General features: G+C 39.7%; 1 protein-coding gene and 1 pseudogene across 1 annotated transcript in view; both read left to right on the forward strand.

Annotated features, from left to right (window-relative positions):
* The window catches only part of LOC125314641 (putative disease resistance protein RGA4), a 233,081-nt gene that overhangs the window by 116,792 nt on the left and 89,962 nt on the right, over positions 1-26,327 (forward strand). The gene's annotated exons all lie outside the window — the stretch shown is intronic.
* The window catches only part of LOC125316571, a 110,954-nt pseudogene that overhangs the window by 77,450 nt on the left and 7,177 nt on the right, over positions 1-26,327 (forward strand).

Genomic DNA, 26,327 nt, shown 5'->3' on the forward strand with positions numbered 1-26,327 from the left:
AGCAAAAGATCGCATATGATCAGAAAATCAAGTGCCAAAAAAATGATCATCAGCAAACAAACGACACGAGGGACGGCCAAATCGAACGCTAAACGGCAGCGAACCTCAACCCTAAACAGCGGCTGATTTTAACCATGAATAGCAACAAGTTTTTACATTTAACAGTTGTAGCTTCCGTCATTAAACTGCAGCAAGTTCCAGTATTTAACAGCATGCAAAAACATCCTAAACAGCAGGAATTCCTCCCTAAAACAGTAGCCAAAAAAGTGCTAAAACAACGGTGATTTCAACGTGAAAACAACAATGATTTCAGCAAGAAAATTGCAGCGAAACAGCATGCGAATAAAGCGAACAGCAACATTGAACAGAGGCAAAAACAGCAGCAATTTTGTATCGTTAATGGCAGTAAAAATCAAACATCAAACCATGGCGAATTTAGCATTAAACAGCATGAAACAGCGATGGTTTTTAGTGTGAAACAGCAGCAAAAACAAGATAAAAAACATGCTTGAATCAAGGCTGAAAGTATACGAAGATTACCTTAGTTCGCGAGACAAAACTCGGACCAATTCGATGCAAAAACGCCTATGGACAGCAGCTTCGATCGCGCCTCGTTCTCCTCTTCTTGCGCTTGCCTTTTCTCAGCCGTGTGTGCCTTTTCCTTGGTCTCCCTCAATCTCACGTGAATCTCAATTTTCTGAATCCAAAAATCCCCTTCGTGCTCCCCTCTCTATCACGTGTGTTCTCTCTCAATATTCTGAATTTTTAACGTGTGGAACCCCTTAACCCTAGGCATAGAGATGTATTTATAGAGAAAACTATGGCTTTGAGTTGTAGGGTTTATTTAAACCTTTAGATCAAAAGCTCCAATTAGATATCGATCGTTAGATCGAAAATTCTGATCTTGAGGAGTCCTATTGGACTTAGACTCTTACAATTTTCGGCCAAATGAATGAGGAGGGAGAAATGGGCTATTTTTCAATGTTTTATGGGCTCGTTTTGTGATTCCGGACTCACCTAGACCTTAACTAATAAAATGAGTAATTAATTAAGGCCTTTTTGCAATTTTAAGATCTCAAACGGGCTGTTTTGAGTCCAAAATCATAGTAAAAAATTCCGCACCCTCCCTAATGACTTTCGGGTCGATTTTAACTCGGTCGTCCGTTGAAATCATGCTCAATTGACTCATCTCTGGACCTACCCGACACGGCGAAAATTAAATATGCAATGCATGAAAATTTATTTTTTGTGAGAATTATGAATAACTAGCATTTTTATGAATGATTTTCTAAAAATCAAAATTTAGGTGTCAACAGCGTCTCTTCAAATAAACGGGAAATTCGACCAAAACAAAAAATAAATGGGAAAAGTTGTAGTTCGATTAAAGTGGGAAAAAAAAAGGAAATTTTTTCAAAAGAACGGGAAGATAACAAACTTTTTCAAAAGAACGGGAAGATAAATGTCGATCATGGAGAGTGCCACACTCAATCATCCATCGAAGGTGCTTTAGTGTACCACTTTACATCTATCGAATAAGATAGATTTACTCTAATTTGGATCGATAATGGGATATATTTGAATTTATAAGCTTTAACTCTAAGCTCTAACTATGATTTCTTTCTTTACAACGTATGTCAGATCGACACATATCCCTAAACTGCCACCCCAAAAGTGTCGTGATTTCTATTCAAACTGGGTCGACTTGCTTTGCTTTTGATCATAATGCTTTCTCCAATTGAGTATAGTACGTTGAATCCAAAAGAAAATCTGAAAAAGTCGCTTCTATTAATTTCAACATTTCATGTCCAGTCACTTTCCATCATTCCGTATTGCAATTGTATATGTGACGCGAAACCTCATGACCATCTTCCAAGAATTTTACAGCGTCTTTCACCCCCCATCAAGCATTTTGCTCTCCGAAAAGCACAACGCAAAATGCGGGTTGCTGCTCCCCTCTATTTAAAAAAAAAATGAAATCAATTACTTATGCCATTAAAAGTACTCACTCTTTCAAAGAACGAAAGAAAAGTTGCTTAACATGTAAGGAATTAAATCTTTTTTCTTTCATTAATATATGCACATGGATCGGAATGTTGCCGCTTTAATTTTCATATAATGCAACGGGAAGTTCAACGTAACATAGCCCCTAAGCCCAAGCAGGATTTGATTATTTCCATTTATTTTTCTCGGGATACTGTCGTTTCCAGCTTCGACAAATTAAATTGGCTTTGCAGCTCAAAATCCATTTCCTACTAGTGTAGGAGTGAGTACTTCATCATCGATCGCCAATAATTTTCTGTAGCTACTAATCTAATCCTTCTAAACTCTAACCACGTTCGCAATCGCCTCTATCCATAAACAATAGAGGATCATTAGATGTAACTTATCCGTTGACAACATGTGAATTTAGTTTTGTGCATCATATCCATATTCTCATTCACTTTGTGCATAATCGAGGAATATGAACTTTCTTGTCCTTCCATCGAACTTGCCAACACTCGCTTGAACAAAAAATGAGCTACCAAATATTTTGATAATAGGATAATCAACAAAGTTACATGATCGGACTTCTTCCGAAGTTCGGTATCCGATCACGATCGAAAGGAATATGATCATCCAATAGCTTGTTGTACCAAGTGCATCTACTAGGAATTCCTAATCTATATCTGTATTAGAGAATAATGGTTATTATTATTTATAAAACCAAAAAAAAAAATTAATTAAAAGGGGTGCACATGATCAGCAACCGTTGCTGATCATGTGCAGCACACGGTCAACAACGCGCTGCGGTTGCGTTGTTGATCGTGGACAGCACGATCCGCAACGTTTGCTGATCATGCATTAAAATAAAAAAAAATGAAAAATGAAGAACATAGAAAATGAGTGAAAACAGTTTTCTCTCGCGCGTGCATTTGTTAGAGATGAAGAGCATTGTGAGTCCGAGAGATACAAGAAAACAAAATTCGCTCCATACCTGCGCTCTTGCACTGACCGAAAGAAAATTGAGCGTGCGAAGAATTATCGCCACGAGATCGCTAGTACAATTATGTGGTGATTTTCGCGCGTTCGTTCTTCGGTTCGTCACTGCGATTGGTGGTGTGACTGAACTAGAGACTCGACACTTATGGGGCTCAGATCGAAGAACGCCTTAACCATTTCGTTCAAGCATACTTGGTAATCCATTAACTCTATTCGTTAATTAAGATTTTCGATTGAAACGCACGAATAACACCTCTGAAGATACATGTATGGGTTTATTTATTTTCGCTGCGTTTTATATTTTATACCATAATTTTGCCTGTACATATTTTGCGAATCCCAACATACATCACGTGTGCTTCGGCACATAACAAATCCAAAAGAGGTGGAGGGGGGAGTGAGTCCCAGTGCGAAGGAAGAGTGTTGCGGAGTTGGGCTTTGACGACCCAAACGAGGAGTGGAATTTAGGAGGGACACTTCTGTACAGAATCAGCGGCAGCAATTGCCTTCGCGGATGAACGAAGAATTAGGCACTCTCATTTCGTTAGTGTTCAACACGTATTTTGGCCAATTCAATGGAAAAGTAAGTTGATGACTCAAGCTTCACACTTGCTAGTTTGGTGATTGATTGGTTGAAGAAAACTCAATTGGCTTTAAAGTATCAAACGGTGAAAAGCAGTTACTTTTCACCTACATGAACTTTCTGCAATTCTCTTACAAGCTTTAATTCTTAAATGAATGAAATAAAAGTTGGAGAACTCAAACGCATAAGCGGCACAAGGAATCCTATTGTCACTGTCCTGCTAATTGTAAATCTCAAACTACATGGCGGAGTGCATAGGAGGAACGCAGCGAGATTAGGTTAATCGCATAAGCTGTGTAATCGACACGAGAATATTCTAAACGTAAACAACTCAAGATACCGGAGATTTGAGCCTGGGCTACTTGTCGACTCGATCCTCTATTCCAAAAAGGACGACGCAAGGGGTTGCTCCCCCTTGATTTAAAAAAGAAAATCAATTACTTATGCCATGTTAAGTACTCACTCTTTCTTTAAAAAAAAAAAAAGAAGTAATTGCTCAATATGTCAGGAACTAAATTTTATTTCATAGAAATGTTGCCGCTTTTATTTTCATGTAATGCAACGAGAAGTTCAATGTATGCAAAATCGTGTCGTTTGTTTCCCCGTGGTCTTCTCTTGACCGTCGTGTGTCTATCGAGCACCTGACTAGACTGGGTCCGGACCACCCTACATGGCCTGTGCGCAACATCGTTTCTAAGAAGGTGGGCTCCCCCACTATGTTTTGCTCGAGCTCCCAGTCACACTTGGTCGAGCACCCGGCTCAATAGCGATTGGTCGGGCTCATCTGCTTACAGGCACCTAGTCCCCTACCTTCCTGCGCCACAGCTTGGGTAGGACCTATCTGATTCTCTGAGCTTCAATGTATACTCCAATTTCTTTAATAAATAAAGCAGGTGCACTAGTCTAAAATAATTCACATGATATTCCAGTAAACACCGTCATGTCCACAGTCACTTCTATTCATAAGTAATGGAGAATTGCTAGATGTAACTTATCTGCCGACAACTTATAAATTCAATGTCGTGCACCATATCCGTATTCTCGCTCGTCTTATGCATAATCGACAAATACGGACTCTCTTATCCTCCTATCGATCTTACCATCATTTACTTGAAAAAATACGAGAAGCTATCAAATATTTTGATAGCAAAATAATCGACAAAGTTACATGGCGAGACTTCTTATGGAGTTCAACATCAGATCGCAAACGATGGAAATCTAATCACTCGATATCTCGTCAGATTAAGTGTATCCGCTAAGAAGCTCCTAACCAATACCAGCACCAAAGGGCATTTTATCAACAATCTCTCGTAATCTTCTGCTCATTGACTCTACGATTACTTAAACAATTTTGGGCGTTCGCTTGGAAACTGCTCTCAGGACGCGATCAAAAGCTTTTTCGATACTATTTCATATTCAGACGAAAGTGCAAAAACGGAAAGTAGAAAATTTTCTCTCGAACAAGACAGGCCAACCTGCTTTTTTGGCCCGTGGGCATTTGGTCTTTCCAGTTTTCTTTCTTTAGTCCCTTTTTTTGGGGACCCCACGCGTCTTTGACACCACGTACCATTCACATGCTTATCTTCCTTATTGGTCAAATACCAGCGGCACTGCCAAACCATCACCTCAGAACAAAACCATTCCCGATTTTCCCCGAGAACCGCCCACATTTTGTGCCTTCGGTAAAACACCAAATTGTTATGGTAAAAGTAAAAGATACACTATTTCACTATTAAAAAAAATAGAAAAAATCATAAAAAAAAAATCTAAATAACATATCTTTTAACACATTTATTCTAAACTTTTTTGTTGTTAACACAAAATGTCTCAAACCCGTATCCATGTGACATACTTACTCAAACTTATATTAATATGACACATAAATTCCAAATGTATAGGCATGTGCATATTTAGATCTAAATTAAATTTTGAGATAAATTTGTCACCCGGATACAAGTTTAAGATTTCTGGTATCGTAAAAAAAAATTTGAAAGAAAGCTGTGGTACTAATATTTGGAGTAAATGTGTTTTATAGGTACAAACTTGAAATTTTTCGTGTTACCTAGAAATTCACGGAGCAAATGGAATCTCTCTTGTGCGTTTTTGTGCAAGTTTTAATACATAAACAAATGAAACAAAAGTCTATGATTTAAACATATAAATGACGCAATGAAGGTAGGGGTGACTATTCTCAATTCTTTTTTCCCAAAACGATGTCGTTTTCGGTTAAAAAGTGGTACACCCTCCTTTAATCTAGAAAATCAGACGCCCTCCAATCTCATCAACTTTGGGCTTGCTATGTGCATTATTGATAGGCCACTCCTGTGGAGGTTGATTGAAGTGAAGTCCCAACAACTCACTGCATGATTTCGCCCACTTAAACAGCGATTCTCAACTCTTCCAAGCAGAAGATCGTCTTTCGTTTTTTGTTATTAATTTCGACGTGGCTTTCATTCTATCTAAAATATTCAAGGCCATCAAGACCAGATGAATTTGCACCCTCTGCTCCGTCTAGTGTTGTCGTTTCATATATTTCCATATGTTCATATGGGGAATCTAGAGATGCCTTTGAAATTTGCAATAGGAAAATGATAGTTAGTTGACTAAAACAAATCTTGAAGTCGTTGCCCTCTTGTCTTGTGGTCCCTGGTGGCCTTACCCAACGCAAAATTACAAGTAATGACAGTGGACCCAAAGAATTGATGTAATAAAATAGACTTGGTTAATTGACCTTGAGTTAGGAAAGTGTTGAGCCGTTGGCTTTCCCTTTCACTTCAAGAAGTCTTCCTCTGCGCTTGCTTAGTCGTTGCGTTTTACGCGTAATCCGGTGGCAATTCCGTCTTGGTGCGGCATGGAGTCGTCCCACATGATCTGACTTTACTATCATTCATGCACCAGCAGGCAGCAACTAACGTTTATGTTGATGTCCTCTTTGGCCACGCCCACGACATTATTAATGTAGCTAAAATCAGACGGGGAAAAAGAAAGAAAAGGCTGTAATAGCTACGTTCCCACTATAATTAAATCACTACTATACTAGTCTTTAGACCCGTGCTATGCACGCTAGAAAAGGACACGTGGAGTGAATTACAGGAAATAATATTTCTAGAAGTATGCTTGATCGTTACGAGAGTAAGAGATTTTCGTAATATGAAAACAAGAGAATTATGCGTCTCTTAAAATAAATGGGAAATCCGACCAAAACAAAAAATAAATGGGAAAAATTTTAGTTCGATTAAAGTGGAAAAAAAAATGAAAATTTTTCAAAAGAACGAGAAGATAAATGTCGATCATGGAGAGTGCCACACTCAGTCATCCATTGAAGGTGCTTTAGTGTACCACTTTACATCTATCGAATAAGATAGATTTACTCTCATTTAGATCGATAATGAGATATATTTGAATTTATAAGCTTAACTAAGCTCTAACTATGATTTCTTTCTTTACAACGTATGCCAATCGACACGTGTCTCTGAACTGCCACCACAAAAGTGTCGTGATTTCTATTCAAACTGGGGCGACTTGCTTTGCTTTTGATCATAATGCTTTCTCCGCACGTTGATTCCAAAAGCAAATTTGAAAATGTGGCTTCAACATTTCATGTCCAGTCGCTTTCCATCGTTCCGTATTGCAATTGTATATGACGCGAAACTTCACGACCATCTTCCGAGAATTTCACCCACACACCCCCTCCTCCCCCCACACACACAAAAACAAGCACTTTGTTCTCCAAAAAGCACAACGCAAAAATGGGGGTTGCTCCTTCCCTCTATTTAAAAAAAAAAAGTTGAAATCAATTACTGATGCCATTTAAAGTACTCACTCTTTCAAAGAACGAAAGAAAAGTTGCTTAACATGTCAGGAATTAAATCTTTTTCTTTCATTAATATATGCACAAGGAATGAAATGTTGCCGCTTTAATTTTCATATAATGCAACGAGAAGTTCAACGTAACATAGCCCCAAGCCCAAGCAGGATTTGATTATTTCCATTTATTTTTCTCGGGATACCATCGTTTCCAATTCTGACAAATTAAATTGGCTTTGCAGCTTCAAAATCCATTTCCTTCTAGTGTAGGAGTGAGTACTTCATCATCGATTGCCAATAATTTTCTTTAGCTACTAATCTAATCCTTCTAAACACTAACCACGTTCGCAATCGCCTCTATCCATAAATAATAGAGGATCGTTAGATGTAACTTATCCGTCGACAACATGTGCATTTAGTTTTGTGCATCATATCCATATTCTCATTCACTTTGTGCATAATCGAGGAATATGAACTTTCTTGTCCTTTCATCGAACTTGCCATCACTCGCTTGAACAAAAAATGAGCTATCAAATATTTTGATAATAGGATAATCAACAAAGTTACATGACCAGACTTCGTTTGGAGTTCGGTATCCGATCGCGATCGAAAGGAATATGATCATCCCATAGCAATCTGATCATCCGATAGCTTGTCGTACCAAGTGCATCTACTAGGAATTCCTAATCGATATTCGTATTAGAGAGCATTTTATCAGCCATGACCTTCTGCTCATTGACTCTAGGATTACTTAAATAATTTTGGGTTTTCGTTTGGAAACTGCTCTCCACACGGGATCAAATGCTTTTTTCAATACTATTTTCATGTTCAGATGAAAATGAAAAAAAAAATTAGAAAATTATCTCTAAGCATACAGGGCAACCTGCTTTACCCATAGGCTTTTGGGCTTTCCTCTTTCTTTCTTCAGTCCCTTTTTCTGGACCCCACGCGTCGTTTGCTCTGTCGTCATCTAGTGGAGCGACTGCGCATGAAGTAACACGGAGATGCCTTTGGCCTTTGCTATATATCCGGGCATGAAGTCGATCAGGAGGCACCACCAAACCATTGTCTCAAACACTCCTTAACCCCTGCCTTTACCTTTTGGAAATGGCGGAAGCAGCGCTCTTCTGCCTCGCCACCTACATACTGAAAAGCCTCGCCACCGAAATTGCGAAGCCTGCAGGCTCCTTCGTTTCTCGGCAGATCAAGTTGCTCCGCGGTGCCAAGGACGAGCTCCGAAGGCTTGAGCGCACCTGCCGGACCATCCAAGCGGTACTTTTGGATGCCGAGAAGAAGCAATGGTACGACAACGAGGTCAAGCTCTGGCTCGGGAGGCTCAAGGACGTGCTGTATGACGTCCAGGACTTGCTCGACGATGTCGCGACCGAAGATCTGAGGCGGGAGGTCACTCCCGGCAACAAGATGTCGAAAGCGGTACGCGTTTTCTTCTCTAAATCGAATCATCTCGAACATCGCCTCAGAGTGGCCAATAAGATTCAGGAACTTAGGAAGACACTGGATGAGATTGAAAACGATAGGAAGTTCCATTTAGAGGAGCGTCAGAGTGAGGAAACAATGGCCATCGGGAGAGGAAAGAAACCTGAAAATCCCTCGCCTGATGAAAAAATAATCGGTAGAGAAGAGGACAAAAAGAAGATCAAGCAACTCTTGTTGAGTTCCTCCTCTAACAAGAGCGTGTCATTTGTAGCCATCGTTGGTAAAGGTGGTCTTGGGAAAACTGCACTTGCACGACTATTGTACAACGATGGGGAGGTAAAAGAACATTTTGGGCTTAAGATGTGGGTGTGTGTATCTGATGTCTTTGATGTAAATTCCCTTATCAAAGAGCTACTTAAAAAAGCAAATGTCGACTGTCAAGGCCATGACGATGAAGACTTGCCAAGTCTTCTTCGCGAGACTCTAGAGAGGAAGAAATACTTGCTTGTTTTGGACGACTTGTGGAATGAAGATCGGGATAAATGGTCGAAGCTTGGAGATTGGTTAGAGAGTGGCTTACGGGGAAGCAAGATACTTGTAACCACTCGCAGCCACAGAGTTGCAGAGGTCACGGATGCGAACTCAGATATTTATGTTCTACGTGGTTTATCTGAAGGTGAGTCGTGGAACTTATTCAAGAAAAATGATTTTAAAGATGGGGAGGAATCATTTGACTCGGAACAGGAGAAGATAGGTCGAGATTTAGTTACAAAATGCGCCGGGGTTCCCCTTGCCATTAGAACTATTGGAAGCCTTTTCTACGGCAAAAAGAAAGATGAATGGCTTCATTACAAGGGGCGTGAACTTCTAGAAATACCAGAAATTGATGAGAAAGATGATGGAATAATGAAAGTCCTCAAGTTCAGTTACGATCATCTCCAGTCATGCTTGAAACATTGTTTTGCATACTGCTCATTGTTTCCGAAAGATTATGTCTACCATAAAGAGATGATGATTCATCTTTGGGTGGCACAGGGCTTTATTGAGTCAAGTAGAGGGAAGGATACCCCTGAAGAGGTCGCTGACATATACTTGACAGAACTGTTGTGTAGATCATTCCTTGATGTTGAAACTAAAGGCGACCATGGCAAGGTCCTAACTTTCAAGATGCATGATCTCATGCACGATCTTGCCCAAAAAGTTGCTGGAGGTGAATGCAAGGTTGTTAATTTTAAAGGAGGACATAATGATAGAGGAATTCGACATGCGTCATTTACTTCAGAATTTTTTTCTGAAGAGAAAATGATGTCTCTGCTTGATCTACACAAATTGCGGACGCTAATCTTCTTGGGAGGTCCATGGCCTGTACACAACTTCGACAGAGTTTGTTCGGGGGGTGAACATTGTCGAGTGTTGCATTTAGGCTATATAAATATTCCTCTCCTTCCTTCCTCCTTTGAGAAGTTGAAGCTCTTAAGGTATCTTCGTATTGATAAAAATGATTCTATTCAGAGTTTGCCGGATTCAATCACGGATTTGGTGAATTTGCGGTTCCTTAAACTCATTGGATGTAGGTGCCTTAAAACATTTCCAAGAGATTTGAGGAAATTGGTCAACCTTCGATACTTGCTTATTTGGGGTTGTGTGTCGGTGAGCCACCTACCATCCTTGAGTGAACTCCCTTCCCTAAGGACGTTGATTCTCCGGGAATTGGATGGCTTGGAGTTCGTTCAACGGACAAGTGACGTGGGGCAATCTAAGATCGCACGCACCTTCTTCCCATCTCTTGAGAGATTGGAACTAAAGCGATGCGCCAAGTCGAAGGGATGGTGGGGAAGTAGGGAACTAACGAGAGCATATCAAAAGCATCACCGGTCATCCTTCCCAATACTTCGGTCCGTGGAAATATGGTGCTGTCCCCGGTTGAATTTCGTGCCACCATTCCCCCGGGTGGAGCACTTGACCATAGGGAACGCGAAAATGTTGGAAATAAAGCCCGATCCAAATTGCCCGTCAGAAGCCGCAGTGGGATCCACATTCACCCCTTTCTCTAAACTAAAGCGTCTACATCTTATTGGTAGGGATGTGGATTCCCCAATGCTCGAGACTCTACTCCCATCGGCCAATAATCTCGAGTTCATGAGCCTCGCCTTATGCAACATAAGGAGCTTCTCTCGTGGCATGCGCCACCTTTCCTCGCTCCGGGAACTCCACGTTGATACTTGTGAAGGACACGATTTATTGTGCGAAGAAGACCAGCATGACACCCAATGGCCATTCCTTACGAACCTTCGTGTTCTTAAGATCTCATCTTCTATGGATTTTGTGCAATTACCTGAGGGGATTCAACATGTCAAGACTCTGCAATCTCTCGAGATTCGTGGATATTGGGGAGCGAGTTTGCCGGAATGGATTGGAAATCTCTCTCTGCTCGAAAAGCTTGTATTATCTAACTGTCCAAAATTGAAGCATTTGCCATTTGAGATGCGCAACCTCACACACTTGAAGGAATTGAGAATCATTCCTTTTCATTTTTTGGGAGTATGAAGTGGATGAATCCAACTATTAGCATAGCGGGTAGGTGAAAAGACTATCACCTATCATGTGTTCCTTTCAATTATTTACTTCTTCCGTTAACTAATTTCTCTTCACTATATTCGCAGTGCATATTTATCGAAAGAAGAAAGCGTCTCTCCAGTTTCTAGTTCACCACGTACGTCGTGTTCGGATCGAAATTGCTGCTGTACATAACCTTCCTCATCATGTCGCGCGTGTGGAGCACCTTCTTTGCCTCGTCATCTTCGTGGAACCTCCTCAATCCCGCCTCCTTCCCCATCACGGCTGCTGAAACTCCGGGATTCACTACCCGGAAGAACCCCAAAGATCTCGATGCGCGTCGCATCCTCTCGATCCCCTCCCTCCTCTTGGTTGGGTCGCGGTCGATTTGGCCGAGGTTGATGATTGGGACGCCGAGATTCTCTGAGCCGCTGTTCGATTCGAAGCTGTCTTCGGATGTCTCCTGCGGTCAGATGAAGAAATTCCGGGGATTTGGTTGATCCCGGCGTCAACCGAGGGCCGAGGCCTTTGACGTCGGCTTTTGAGTCATCGCTTGCTCTACCGTAGCTATGCTCGGCGGAGTCAGAGGCCAAATCGATAGTAGGCATTGCTCCTCTCTCTCTCTTTCTCTCAACTGCAATTCAATTTCACTGTGAATGTAAATTTGTTGGAGATGAGTTTGGATTATGAATTGAATGTTATGGAGACATTGCAACGCATGATATGAGCAGTTTCTTTATAGCCGAGATATCGCAATGCATGATATGACTCATATCATGTGATCTACCACTTGCCGAGAAAATGACAGTGATGTTTAATAATGGCTGAGTCTTTGGGGGACGAGGCGGCTAGTACACAAGTTTTCCAATTTATGGAAAAGAAAATCTATTAGGACAGAGTTGACATTGATAAATGACATGACGATTTGATGTTGTCTTGGATCCATACTTGCATCATCTTAATATCCGGACTCGATTAGATCAATTGGGTTTCGGATATGTCCCTTCTTAATGGAAACCTACTGTTTCATAGAAAATCCGGGAAGAGTACATATATTTTTGCCATGCAGTTGATTCTAGTTATTGTTGTTGAGCGAGTTGGAGGCCGGCAAGAATTCCACTCTTTATGATAGCCGCACAAAGTGGAATTCGAAGCCGAACCAAACGGAAATGTTCCCGAAAGCGCAATTTTTCTCGTAGTGGATTAGTGTTGTGATTGTCATACGTAGTATTCGGCACAGTTTCATCTATTGACAACTTATTTCTTTCGATCTTAGATCGATATGTGTTGATCTTCCTCTCCCTCTATTTCGTGCTCTCTTTTGGTTTTGCTTTTGTCTAGAGAATGATCTTTGTTTTTGAGAGTTGTGTTGCTTTTGTCAAATGGAGCAATATAAGTGTCAGTGACCGAGCAGAAAAAAAAGGCAATCCTGTTTCGTGGTAGTTTTACATAGATGAACAGATGGGTTTACTTTTATCTTCAAATACATATATCAATAAGACCACCTTTATAAATTTACTCGGTCTACGCCTTGAAATCGGGAAGTGCAGAAGCTCCATCTAGGCCTTTGGAAACGTAATAGGTAGTATAGTTTGGAAGCGTAGTCTCCTTGCAGATTGATAGGTTGTCTGCCGATGTTAATTCCTTGATGGTTCCATACGGCCGTGGAGTGTCACCCAAGAAGCACGTCATCGACACTCTCGGCCTCTCTTGTTTGCCATGATTCGGTGCTCGACACTCTTAAACCGGTTTTTTGTTGTGAGCTGTGAATGCAACAATTAGTGAAACGTTCTCGGTCCTTCGGTTCTTAGGTAAGAAATGAATGAACACAGTTTCTACTTACTAGTATGATTGCAATCTCAATGTTCATAGATACCAAAACTGCTCGGACCAAAAAAAAAAAAAAAAGATACCAAAACTGCAGAATATCCAAAATCCACATTGACCACTCCCATGAAAAACATTGTTTTCAACATGCATCTGTTTCATTTAGACAATTTTGAACCCGTCAATGTGAGGCTAGGAGGATCTAGTAAAGGTAGAATCAAGTTTAGATGAGTCAAATAGCTCAGTAGGATACTTGATGCACAAGCCTTTTGGGCATGACAAACACGGATTTTTCTTACCAAAGAAAAGTACAGATTGGGAAGGCGTAATGTCATATTGCTATAGGGAAGATGCCATGTTAATTTACTTCCCGAATTCTGAAGAGCTCTTCAACTAGCTTAGGATATGAGAGAGTACAAGAACATAGGCGAGAAGAGGATCGCAGTGTGTGGACCAATCAAAATACAGTTTAAGAGAATCTCGGAAATGGATGACGATCTTTGGCCGAAGCTACTTACCCGCAAAAGATCTCTCCCGATTATCGCTAGTGCTCCGGGTATTGGAGGAACGTCGATCCACCGGTCCTCATGAAGCACTTGAAGTCCTCCAATTTGATCTTGGAGGAGAATTGTGAGGAAGTCGGTGTCTGAATGCTTTGTCACATCCAGGGTCAACTTAGGTCGGGGGCATGGCGGATGGTAGTGGCACATGATCGAGTGTCCCTTTGCACACTCCATCTCCTTCAAGTGATTTGGGTGGAGTCTTAGCCCTTCCGATGAGAGCTCAAACGGATGATAGCCCGGTCTCATCACATGCTTTGAGTACTCTATTAGCATTTCTCGTCTGCAGATATTGCGATGCATGAGAGAATTGAACTAGAGCTGCCTTCAAAGTATGGTCGGACGGATTCCTAGAGAATACAACAAGGGTACTCGTATTTTGTATCAACTCGGGTGCAAAAGTTTGGTACTACTACCGCAAGAATGCGAATAAAGTCAATCGTCGAGGGAACATCCTTTTTTCTACCCAAAAAGACCCGAACGAAAAACCTCCGAGGTTCCCGTCGGTGAAAAGGATCAATCATTGAGGATTATCTTACTGATTTGTCTCATTAATAGCGACTAGTTGCAAGATTATAAGCGCTATGACGAGTAGATATAATTTAAACGATAAACTTTGTACACATTCGGTGATAGCAATTGTCTCACCTAACCGAACAAAGAATTGGGCACTTTCATTCAACGAGTGGTCAATACCTACTCTATGGGAGAATTATCAAAACAAGTTCTAAACCTATTGTAATTGTACCTTTCGGTCTTTAACTTTTTTTTTTTTTTGACAATTGAGTCATAAACCTTTAGCATTTGTTCTAATTAAATCCATCCCCGTGAATTTTGATCGGAAATCGCCGACATGGACTATAGCTGTCCTACGGGGTGAGGCCGGCACCGACGGGAGTAATTATTAATAGTATTTTAATATCTTTTCGCTCTGATGAATGCAGAATATGTTGTCCCTTCAATCGCCAGCGGCTGGATTGAAATGACCCATGTTGCGCTTGTATGTGAAAATTTCGTAAGATCTATAGTGTAAAAAAATTCTCTTTTGGCCTCCATCTCCCTCTCGAATAATCTGCGCGACCCGTTGATCGCTTCCTCCAAGAGGCTCTCGTGCATGGTCGATCACCTGGACCCGGAAGAAACCTCACTTGCGCAATATTCACAAGAACGTGCTTCAAGGGGGGTTATTGTGTGATAATTGGTTGAATAAACTTCAACGATTACGTCACGTGTCTAAATCTTGTGCATCCTCATTTTTATACAAACAAACATGAAATGGAACTATAGGACATGTAGAGAGCTCATAGATGTTTGCTTAACTATTAAACATTGTATTTAATATGATGAAGCATGATCAAGTACAAAAAGAGATCGATTAGTTATTTAAATAAATCTATTGAAAACCATAAGTAATAAACGAATTTTCTCACGAGAGAAAATCCAAATTTATTTCATTCATTACTTACTTGGGAGTTCTTTTTCCACCCAAAACCCAGAGTAACTCATGAATTAATAACTAATAATCCAAATTAAAAAAAAAATCATGTACACATATTTTACCGTTGAGAAAAGTACTAGAAACACAATGATACAATTAGTATTTAGATTAGCCAACTCTCCCGAGCAGCCCCATTTTGGATATCATGACTTCGAAATAAATACAAAATCTTCATGAAAAATCCAACCGAAAAATTAGATTAAAATCATCACAATGTTGCAATGCTCCTATTATGTAGTTTACACAAAACACCGAATATGTACACTAACATGTTTGAAGCTACTTAGAGATGCATTACTTACAAATTTTCAATATATTTTCGTTTGTCAATATCATAAATATAGAGTTTTGTTAAACTTGTATACTTTTTCCAAAATTCCAACTAAATTATAAACAAAACTATGTATAAGCTCGTGCAAAGAACCGGAGTTCAACTAGTAGTTTAGTACTCATAACAACTCAAAATTAATTGTTAAGTATCTAATTTTATTGCTGGTAAATTCAGTGTTCAAATCACATTCGTCGCCAAGTTGCATCCGCCTTCCCTATGCATGAATGGAAACTAACCGGTACACGTCGGGCCGTGTGATTCACACATACGCATGAAGATTAATAAAGGATACCGCATTTTTGTGTTTTGACATTCTTAAAGAAAAGTCAAGTGTAAATTTGTCTTGCGAAAAATATTATGATTTGAAAATAATTATTTAAAAATGATCGATTGTATCGCTTACAAAGATTAATAGCTAAAAATGATTTAAGTTATTTAGGAAAATATTTAGTCATAATTATTGTCAATAACGAAAATGTTTTTTATTGATAGATTATTTCGGGTGATACAATCAATTAGTTTTAAGAAAATATTTTGCAATCATTTATTTTCTACGAAATAAATGGAGAGACCATTAATTCGTTTATTTCGTAAAAAATGAATGTTTTATAAAATATTTTTTGAAAAATAATCTCTTATATCCTTTAAAGTAGTTAATCAATAGAAACTATTTTGATTATCACCAATAATTTATGTCTAAATATGTTCATGGACGATGAAAATATTTTTCGTTCGCTTATTTTTACAAGAAATATTAGAAATAACTTTTAGGAAAGTATTTGTATACTCTCTTTTTTTCGTGAAATGGAGCCTCAAATCAAAAAATTGGATAAAGACCTTGGTTCTTAGTGCCTCCGGGTTGGACTGGAATCACTAGACTAACCAAAATAATTTTTTGTTTCTCTTGTGTTGAAACCCTAACTAGCATCGACACGGACACGCGATACGACACGACACAAAACACAAACACATCATTTCTCAAAAAATAGAGAATTTCAACATGTTGAGACATGTTGTATATTAAATATATTTTTATATATATGTGATAAATTATCATGCGTATATTAAAATATTAGCGGTGCGCATTCGCTACTGCTACTTCTTCTTCTGTAGGGATGCACGATTAGTTTTTTTTTTTTTTTGCTGATTGGGTATATTAATTTTGTGGTAACTAAGTATATGACTTAAGTATATACAAATTTGATAAATTCATATTCTAATTTATTGAAAATGCTTAAAATTAACTTGTGCATGTCGAAATAGTACATCGAGATGGTGGACTTGCATGTTACTAGCATTTCTAGAGCACTCACCACGTGCTAGTCATATGTCGAAGAGTGTCGGGCACGGCACAACAAGACACAACACGAAAGCCCCCGAAAAGTATCAGTACTTCCTAGTTGAAACCTCGTTGGTCGACAATTAAAGGGGAAAATGTCGTCGTCCGTGGCATCGGCTCCTATCTCTGCTGTTAATGCTCGGACTAATTCAATATTTTTTTACTAGTAAATATGAGGAAAAAGGAGAGATTAAAGGGGAAAATAGTTTTGGACAAGACTCAAGAGGAGATAGGGGAAGGAACTCTTCGATATGGTGGAAGGATCTCTCCATAGGTTCTCTTCATCTTCCCTCTCTTTAGGGAAGAAAAACATTTAGAGGGAACTTAAGGGCTTCAACGGGTGAAGGTAGACACCTGGTCAATTTCAGCTAACGAAAAGGAAAAGCTTCGGCTTCCTACTAGATGGACCCGTGCTTTGCACAATGTCTAAATAACCGACTTGTTCATCTAGTACCATTGGTTACTTAGAAACTGTGTGGAGAGTGTCGGTGTTTCCTAATTGCAACCTCAATGGTCAGCAATTAAAGGGAAAACGTCGTCCAATAACATCGGTTCCTATCTCCGTTATCAGTTCTTTGAGTAATTCAATATTATTTTACTAGTAAATCCAAGGAAAAAGGAGAAATTAAAAGGGAAAACGGTTCATAAAGGACCTTTTCAAGCAAAATCCAATTAATCCTATGCAAAAATTTTCTCTTTCCGAATTGAAATAATCTTATTCCTAATTCGTCTTTTTGCCATGTTTGTTAAGAAAAAAATTGACTTGCTCTTTGACTGCCGATATCTCCCTAGTTTTAAACTTTGATTGATTCGAATATCGTTATGTCGGGAAATAGGGCCTAAAAAACTTATAAGAATAATAAATGTTTTCATTGTCATCTATAGATTTTTCAGTCATCTTATAATGTTCACGCATTCTTGATAAGGTTTATTTACTTATTGGTCCTTCCACGGTACCGATAGTATTCATGGAACTGTAATCTCATTGATTAGTGGTGTGCATGGTCCAGGCCGGTCTAGTCCCAGTTCGCTCCCAGTGGGATCGCTAACACCAGCTATTTAAAGAAATCTAACTCTTAGACCTATACTAATAACTTCAAATCTCAACCATCCAACCTAATAAAATATATAGATGAGTATTTATAATCCTAAAATAATGAAATGGACTAAATTAGGAAGAAAAACACTTAAAACAACTAAAACAAGATTATGCTTATGCATCGTTCTCCTCGAGTTGGAAAGAATCAAGTTCAAAGTGGGATTATACTTGTATTTAACTAAATCCAAGTGCAAACAAAACAATGGGTTTGCATAATATAGTTAAGACAAAACACGGATTGAGTCAAGACAAAAACACGATTAGAAACCGCATATTGACAAAAGGCGAGAGGAGTGACAAAGCAAACAAGCAAGAGGCGGTATTGTGAAAGGAGCGAGCGGGGAGGCGAAGGCGAGAGGAGCGAGCGTCAAGCGTAGCCGCATTGGAAACGCAAGAGGAGAGAAGTGAGTGTCGAGCCAAAGATAGAAAATTTAGGTTATCTAATCCTTCAAAAATTTCTAATTTTGTTTCTTATTGTATATATATTATATATTCCAGGCGGTCCAATCCGAGTAGTCTGATCCGGTCCCATCCACCATGGAAACGGGACCGGACCGCCCAATCACCGGTCCCATTTATTAAGATTGAGGACCGGACCGCCCCTTCAAGGACAGGACCAACTCGATCTATTAGGTCCGGTTCGGCTTGCTCATTTCTATCATTGATGTTTTATACACAATTGGTCGGCCATTTCTTAAGTTGTGAATTACAAGATATCGAAAAGAGAAATATTGATTGTGGTGTCTATTTCGATAGACTAATAAGTGATGCATGAACCTATTTATAGGTTCTATGGGATGACTATTATGGTAATAATAGCAACCGTAATCAATCGTAGACATGCGTAATCCCAATAGATGTGGAGAATCAAGTAAATATCATAATATCACTAATATCTTATTTGGCAAGTAGCTTATTTTTTTGTATCTTTTTCTCGATTGTGACAAGTAGCTTATTTGCATGCCCAAGTTATGGAATCCCATTAATGCTTTGCTACAGCGCTTTCATTTGCTTCAAGTTTTGATTTTTTTCCTATTTGAGTTCGAAGATCTTGAGTAACAATATAAAATTACTTCCTGGCATAGAAAATTTGGGGCATACGGATAGACAGTAGGAGAGAGAGAGAGAGAGAGAGAGAGAGAGAGAGAGAGAGAGAGAGAGAGAGAGAGAGAGAGAGAGAGAGAGAGAGAGAGAGCTCACGGAAAAACAAGCAAGATGGAGAAACTCAGCGGAAAGTGGGTGTGCATGATCTTCATGTTTGTTCTAGCTTTAGGCTTGACTTGTCGTCCAGTGATTGGGGCAAGAACGCTTGTTGCTGCGAACCAAGTGAGAGATGAAGGGACAACTTTCCATCATTGCATGTTGGAGGAGGAACATCGTTGTTGGGGCAGGAAAATATGCGACCCCCATCAGATTTCAAGCGTCGAGCCCACCGTTATTGAGAATCCCCAGTGAATAACTTGTATCTTTGTTAATGATGTATGCAAAAAGCATAAATAAATTATGCAGTGTTTGATGGTGTTTTTGTTTTTCTCCTTTGGCGAATGTAGTTCTATCCCTTTTGAGACGGAGGATATCCGATTGGCTATTGCGATAATTGGTGATTAATTTTTCTTAACAAGTCGACACTGTATGTCAATATGTGTTTGCCCATTGATTAGACGAGAAGAAGCTTTCCGATCTCGCTCCGCCGTGAAAATATTGTATATGCCGGCCCCTCCACGATCGAGCATGGCTCTATGACCATTGCCCTCTTTCTCTCTCCAATTATACGGCTCTCTCTCTCGTCTCTTTTGTGCGTCTTTAAGAAAAAGAACGAAGCCACTCTCTTTTCTTTTTCGCAAGTTACTTTACCTCTCTCGCTCCCAAGAGCCTCACCGGCCGCATCTCAAGCTGCCTCCGCCTCCGTTGTCACAAGGAGTATTAGAACTAAACTAAAACCCGAATTGAACTGAACCAAAAGTTCGTGCATTTTTAGGGTGCATTTATTTTACGAAAAATGAGTGATTTGAAAAATAATTTCTAAAAAGTAATCACTTATATCTCTTACAAAAATAAACAAATAGAAAATTTTATCATTGTTTACTAAAATAGTCGAGCACAGAATGTTATCGATAGCGAAAATATTTTCGAAATGCGAAACAAATACATCCTCGGTTCAGTTCAATTTTCAGTTCGATTAATAATCAAAGAATTCAGATAATTTAACGGATCGGTTTAGTTCGGATAACGGATTTTAATTTGTCTCTCTCTTCCTTTCGTGCATCTCGGTCTCCTCTCTCCTTGCTCACTTCTCATCGGAGTCGTGGGCGGCTCCCCTTCCTCTTCTCTCTCTCTCTCTCTCTCTTCATCTTTGTGCTCTCTCTCGGCAGATGAGAGCAGTGGATGGCTTCTCTCTCCCCCTTTTCATTGTTGCGTCTCTCTCATCTTCTACCCAATCCTTTCTGTTTTGATCACATCTCGTGACGTAACAAAACTCTACACTTTCAATCCATGGATATTTTGTTGAATGGTGGAAGAAGAGATCGCCTTCGACCATGGATGAGTTCCGACCAAATCCAGTCCCTTGGCAGTAGATGTGGAAGTGAGGCACCAGACGAAGGAGACGGCCAAGCCGGAGAGATGCGATGCCGGCGAATCCCGTGGCAATGACGGAACGAAGCACCGAGGTTGGGCTCCCGGTGGCCGATAAAGGAAAGGCTCGCTTTCATCTTAACCATCATTAACATTCTTTGGAGAAATCGAATCAACATACGCACAACAAAGCACTAGAGATCTCAAACAAAAGAAAAGAAAGAACAAAATAAAAATAAAAATCAGAAAATCAAACCGAAAACTGAACCAAATCAAATTGAGTTTTTCGGTTCAGCTTGGTTCAAAACGAGTTTTGATTCACTTCAAGCATATAAAATTTAAATGAACTGAACCATTGACACCCTAATTGTTGCCTAAAAAAGCCACTCCCTCTTCGTCTCTCCCAAGAGCCCCCGCCGATGGCCTCCCCGGCTTAGATCCGATGCCTCCATTACGTCACCTCCAGGAGCCACTCCCTCTCTTTCGCGCTATCAAGAGCCCTCGCCGACGTGCGCTGCCCAAGTTGCGTGTGCCATGGAATGCGTGAATGGAACCTTGGCCAAGACACGTCGACGTGTGTAATCTATGCATACCCACATGGATAAAGGATTTCAATTCCTTGTGTTATGATCTTCCTAAAGAAAAGAAATAAGGGCGAGTTTATTTAAATAATTTCAAATATATATTCTGAAAATGATCACTCGTGTCGCTTACAAAGATAAATTAATAAAAAAATTCATCATTTAAATATATTTAGCCATAAATTATTATCAATAACGAAAATTTTTTGGGTGATTGATTACTTCAAGCTATAAAAATGGTTATTAGTTTTAATTTTTTTTAACTCATATATTTTTGGTGAAATAACTGGAGTAAAATTACAAAATTGGATCTAGAAAAAATTTCAAATAAGGGTCTATAGTGCTCTCATTTTCTCAAACAAGGGCCTGAAGTGGACTTGTTCAAACAAGGGTATGGAGTGCCCTTTTTGTTTAAAAAAATGTCGTGATTTTCTCTTTTTTATTTTCTTTTTCTTTTTCTTTTTTTCTCATTTCTATTTTTTTTTTCCTTTGTTTCGCCCATACCCTCACCTGTTTTACCCTCTCCTGGGCGGTGTTCATCGTCTCTTCCAAAGATACAACCCAGAGGACTCCGTAAAATTCTTACAAGCGAAGAGAAAATTTCTATCCAAAAGAAAAGGGGAAATTTCAACGCCTCTTTCGGTTCCTTGGTCGACCCTCAACGACGATCACACCCCCGCTCCAAATATGTTCGTCTTTGAGGTCACACGACCCCAGCATTGCCACAGCTGGGGTCTAGTGATCTCTTGGGTCCGTGGCGACGACCCAATGAGAGACTCGAGGCTCGTCGTCCTCATTGCCGATGGTGGTGATTGTCGATTTCCTTCTAACTTTCTTGACTAAATGTCGCCCCTTGAGATTGTCAAGCACTTCCATGGAGAACTTGGCGACAAAGCCATTGATATTGTCTCTCTTGGCCTCGCCCCGCCTAGAGGTGAGATCGCCCTTAACGGCCGCAAGGGACGTCTCACCAAGGCCGGCGAAGGCCGGGCAAGGGTCGCCAACCTCGACCAAAGAAGAAAAAAAAAAGAAAAAGGAAAAAAAAAGAAATCAGATAAGAAAATGATGCAAATATTCTTGTCGGTCCTTCTTAAAAATAAAGATAATATTTTAGGTTATTATTTAAAATAATATTCATTTTAAATTTTTATTTTAAAAAAATGGGACTCGGCCCCTTTTTTTAAATTTTTCCTTGGATCTATGACCTCGGCTCTCTCTCCTCTGCTCTGGGTTGGGCTGGACCGACCCACCCAAGTAATCTTTTGTTTCTCTTTATGCTTAAGCCTCGTTCGTCTGTAATCAAAACGTCGTCGCTTGGGGCATCATCTTCTGTCTCAGATGTCAGGTCTCTGAATTGAGAAAAAGCGAGACAGAGACTCTGACGAGAAAGCTCTCCGACCTCGTTTCGCTTCGCCATGGTGCTCTCTCTCTCTCTCTTCTAATGACTGCTCGAGTTGTTGAGCTTCTTCACTGAACCTCTCGCATTCCTTCTTCAGGATTATTTGAAGACGGCGATTCCTTCGCAGCTCATCTCGGAGAGAGGCTCCAATCTGGTCGTCATCAGCCCTGGTACTCCCACCTCTCTCTTCAACCGAATCAAATAGTAAGCGCCTCGCTCGACCCTAGCTTGAACGTGCTCGTTCCTTGCTTTCCAGGTTCTGCGAACATCAGAGTGGGCCTCGCTCAGCAGGACGCGCCTTTCACCGCCCCTCATTGCATCGCCCGGTACACCAGCCAGGTGCCCAAGCGAAACGTGCAAGATCAGGTCCGACCATGTTTCATGACTTTCTTTTTTCTCCGCCTGGTTTTTCGCGGGTGTTTGGTTTTGGCACTGTGGAAGTGATGGTTTGTTGTTGCTTTGGAGTTTTTAGATGCTCAATTCTCAGGTTACGACCGCGCAACACATGGAGCGAGAGAAGGCGTATGACATTGTGGGTTGACTTCTGGTGTTTGTATTTAGTTGTGACGTGTGAATGCCTCGAATTTTTGAATTTTTCTCAGTATTAACGTGTGGATTAGTGTACCTCAGATAGCATCGTTGCTGAAGATTCCGTTCTTGGATGAGGAGGTCACGAACAGCAGCTCTTTCCAGCGCAAGGTTTGGGAGATTCTGTTCTTGGTTGAGCTGCTGCTCGCTTCTGCTTAATTTTCAAAATGATATGGCAGATTTAGAGGAGGCCTTTTGTGTGAACTTCATTGTTTTCATGGTCCAATTGTCTTTTTATTCTGTCATTTGAGTTGGCTACTCGAAATTTCAGTATTTTAAGGCAATTGTCTTAACTTATACTCTGTTTTCTTCATACGGTATTCTATGAACTGTTTTGGTCTTTATTAGCACATTGTCCTCTGAGGAAGTTTGTTTCTTTGATGGTTAGGATAGGACTTGAAAGATTTTTAATGCCTTTTTCTTGACAACTTAGAAATTTCTCCTCTTGTTCTATGTAAATCTATGATGCATTGTTATCCAAGAGGAGACTGCAGTGTAGTTGCACCCTTGGATCTAGGATATTCTCAAATTTAAGTACTGTCAGAGCTCTGTTCCTGCTCCCCAGTACATAACTAAAATAAAATCACCCAGCGCCGCCCAAAAAAGAATGGAAGTCTACCCAAAGTGCTTGGATGTCTATGTGTCTATGTAAGGACATGTATATGAATGTCCTTTGCTGCCTTTTTTGTGTATTATTTTGCAGTCTTCAGATTCTAATTGCATCATGATATTTGTTATTGGAGTTCGTCCATGATTGTGTCAGGCAAGGCATTTCCTTGTCAATTTGCTTTCACAGTGAAAGAAAAACTGACTTACCTGTTATACAGATGGGACGTGTTGACGCCTATAATCCACAGAATGTTAGGAAAGATTCAGTCTTTTCTTGGACGGATGTGTATGAGAAGCAAAGTTCGACTCTGGTAACAGGTCTATATATAACTATTTTTTTCTATTCATTGGCTAATGGTTTTTCTGAGTTAATTGACTTCACTATGGCTCAGACCTTTTACCTTTCTCTTCTTACTTATGTTATCTGCTTCTACTTATTGATATGTCATAGACTCAGAAACCGTGCTGTCAGATCATGGACGGCTTTGTCTGTGCAAAGAAAAATGGCAACATAGTACTTATATTCCCTTATCTAAGATTTGATGTAGTATGTACTTCTGTTAATTGGATATTCGTAACAATATAAGATTTTTAGCTTTTGTCTGGGCTGGAGCATGTTTCCAATATACTAGATGCCTAGGATAACGACACTCTACCACGAAACAGTGATCGTCTCTATGTCATTTTGGAACTAAGTAGAGAAACTGTGAGGTAGATATAAACTAAAAATTCCATAAGATTGTTTTGTCTCTAAGTTGGAGTATCAGGGGTGTTAAGTAACATACCGTGAAATGGAAGCTGTCATCCAAAATGTAGATAGCTATTAGGATGGTGCACTCAGTCAAATGTTTGGAACGTCTGACCGTCAACCTTCAATCATGTCTGAAGCTAATTTTAACGCAAATGCTTGTTCTGATTATTTCTCCAATGAGCATGCTATATAGTTCTGCCTCCTGTACAAAAGCTGCTGTAGCTGCTAATGTTTTTGAGCAGAAGCATCCAGCTTCAATGCTCCTAGCCTGTAGTCAGTCTACTAAAATTGTTCTGTTAGCTGTATTGGTGCCTTGGTTTGTCTAAGGATGTATGGAGTTGATAAGGTAATGGGTTGGCTTTCATTATTGTCTTGTTTATTCAAGGATATGTGGAGTTGGCTTTCAGCTAGAGCAAAGGTCTTGGCATTTTGTAAATAGCGAAGCTTGCTAAATGACCTACAGAGTGAAAAGTGGAAGCATTCTTTTTTTTTTTAACCATGCAACTGTGTGTCACCTGCATTTGTTGTTGCCAAACTATGTGCATTGTCAAGGTTGTTTTTTCATAGATGAGTTGCGTAATGCAATATAATTATTTTTCATGCTGATATTGAATCTGCAGAAAGTCTTTAGTTTGTGCTTTTGTATATGACTTGCACCTTTGCTTTGCAGATAGCTCAGAGGATAAAGAATTGCCTAGTACTTCGTTGGACCAACATGAGGGAGTGGATATGGACTTAGGTGAACGTAAATACAAAATGTTCATTTGTGGTGAGGAAGCTCTGAAAATATCACCTACAGAGCCTTACTGCTTCCGCCGTCCCGTTCGAAGAGGTCATTTTAACATTTCGCAAGACTATCCTGCGCAGCAGGTGAGATACCCTAAATATTACGCGTTGAAAGAAGTTGCTGTCTATTACTGAGTTCCACTCTTTCACTCCTTGGAGGTACACATTAAGTACATTGCTTAGTTAGATTCATTGGTATCTGTAGCCTCATCCGGAATCAGTTCTAACCATCCAGCAAAACACGTGTAATATAAAGTATTGCATGCATTTGCTATGTGATACGATAGTAGTATGGATATGGTGAAGTAGAAAAAGAATGATATGGTAAGATGTTGCTCATCCCTATAATTTTGCTTCACAGGTGTATGAGGATTTGCATACTATCTGGGACTGGATATTGGTGGAGAAATTGAATATACCCCAATCTGAAAGGAATATGTATTCTGCCATTCTTGTGTTGCCAGAGACATTTGACAATCGCGGTACTTATTTGCTTTGCTTTCATTATGTTCATTTACTTGTATCCATGAAGATTTTACTATTGGTTTTTCCGCTTATGCATTTCATATGATCTCTGTGTTGTAAGTGGATGCATGAATATATGGTTGAGTATAAATAGAGAATCGGTATTATGGTTTCTTCCCATGCTTGTTCTTCATTTTTTTCTTGCGGTTCATTGGCTGATTTTACTTTGGTTTATCTTTACGAATGGATTTATTTTTCTATGATTGAGAAGTAGTGTACCATTGCTGTAGCTGAAGATAGCTCCAAAAAAGGACCTTTAAGATCTTCAAGTAATGTAACGATCTTTAGGTTGAAAACGAGAAACTTAAATTTGCTGGGATTAATGCTTTTTTGCGGATTTTGTTGCATCTTGTTGAGCAATTGTTTGCCTTTTCTTAAGCTCTAACGCATGGAGCAGTAGTAAATTATAATGGTCTTTTTGCGTCAGGAGTTTATACCAGGCGCAGTTTTTGTGTCTGAAATAGAACTTTGGATATAAGGTTGAGTCATATGTTTGAT

Source organism: Rhodamnia argentea, chromosome 1 (assembly GCF_020921035.1).
Source record: "Rhodamnia argentea isolate NSW1041297 chromosome 1, ASM2092103v1, whole genome shotgun sequence".
NCBI lineage: Eukaryota > Viridiplantae > Streptophyta > Magnoliopsida > Myrtales > Myrtaceae > Rhodamnia > Rhodamnia argentea.